This window comes from Mustela lutreola, chromosome 4 (genome assembly GCF_030435805.1).
Source record: "Mustela lutreola isolate mMusLut2 chromosome 4, mMusLut2.pri, whole genome shotgun sequence".
Lineage (NCBI taxonomy): Eukaryota > Metazoa > Chordata > Mammalia > Carnivora > Mustelidae > Mustela > Mustela lutreola.
In genome coordinates this window covers 113246804-113248334 of record NC_081293.1, presented here as the reverse complement: position 1 = coordinate 113248334, position 1531 = coordinate 113246804, and the positions used below count along the sequence as shown (strand labels likewise).

The 1531-nt window shown below is 40.1% G+C and overlaps 1 pseudogene; it reads left to right on the top strand.

The window, feature by feature from the left end:
* Window positions 1-606: 606 nt before the first annotated feature.
* LOC131830169 (ADP/ATP translocase 2-like) lies at window positions 607-1280 on the top strand (annotated as a pseudogene).
* The last annotated feature ends 251 nt before the right edge of the window (window positions 1281-1531 follow it).

Here is a 1531-nt window from a genome sequence, read left to right as displayed (position 1 = left end):
CATGGTCTTCAATAAATAGTGCTGGGAAAATTGGACAGCTATATAGAGAAGAATGAAATGCAATCATTGCTTACACCATACACAAAGACAAACTCTAAATGGATGAAAGGCCTCAGTGTGGGATAGGAATCCATCAAGATCCTAGAGAACATAGGCAGTATCCTTTTCAACATCAGCCACCGCAACTTCTTTCAAGGCAAGTATCCAAAGGCAAGGGAGACAAAAGCAAAAATGAACTTTTGGGACTTCCTTCTGCACAGCAAACAAAACAATCAACAAAACAAAGAGACAACCCACATAATAGGTGAAAATATTTGTAAATGGCACTACAGATAAAGATCTGGCATCCAATATCTATAAAGAACTTCTCAAACTCAACACCCAAAAAACAAATAAGTAAAAAATAGGCAGAAGACATGAACAGATACTTCTCCAAAGAAGACATACAAGTGGCCAACAGACACATGAAAAAATGTTCATCATTGTTCTCCATCAGAGAAATCTAAATCAAAACCACATTGAGATACCACCTTACACCAGTTAGAATGGCAAAAATTGACAAGACAAGAAACAACCAATGTTGGAGAGGTTGTGGAGAAAGGAGCAATGAGTCCTACCCTTCTGCCTGGTAACCTGGCCAATGTCAACGGATACTTCCATGCTCAGGCTCTCAATGTTGCCTTCAAAGATAAGTACAAGCGGATTTTCCTGGGTAGTGTGGACAACAGAACCCAGTTTTGGCACTACTTTGCAGAGAATCTGGCATCAAGTGGGGCCACATCTTTGTGTTATGTACATCCTCTTGATTTTGCCTAACCAGGCTGGCAGTGGATATAGGCAAAGCTGGGGCTAAAAGGGAATTCAGAGGCCTCTGTTACTACAAGTCTGCAAATCTGGTGGAGTTAAAGACCTAAACCAAGTATAGGTTGCCTAATCCCTCACTGCCAAGCTGCCTACTTCCAGATCTATGACACTGCAAAGGGAATGCTTCCAGATCCCAAGGATACTCCCATCTTCATCAGCAGCATGATTGCACCATCCATCACAGAGGTTGCTGTGTTAACTTCCTCTCCATTTGACACTGTTTGTGGCCATGTGATGGTGCATTCAGGGTGCAAAGGAAGTGACATCATATATGAGGCACATCTGACCACTGGAGGAAGATTGCTTGTGATGACGGAGCCAAAGCTTTTTTCAAGGGTGCATAATTCAATGTTCCCAGAGGCATGGGTGATCCTTTTGTGCTTGTCTTATATGATGAAATCAAGACATTTCCATAAGTTCTTTCCTACTCTTTGCCCCTCATGAATAGGCATGTTGTATCATATAACGTGTCTTGAACATTATTGATAGGCTGTTGGTTGTCTGTTTATCAACAGCAACTATTTACTGGCCGAAAATGAGAAGTGATAAAACTTATCTGACCTATTTTCTCTTAAAGCTATTTCCATGATGATGGGACTCAATTATATATATATATATATTTTATTTCAGTCACTCCTGATAAATAAGTTTGAAGAAATAAAAAATA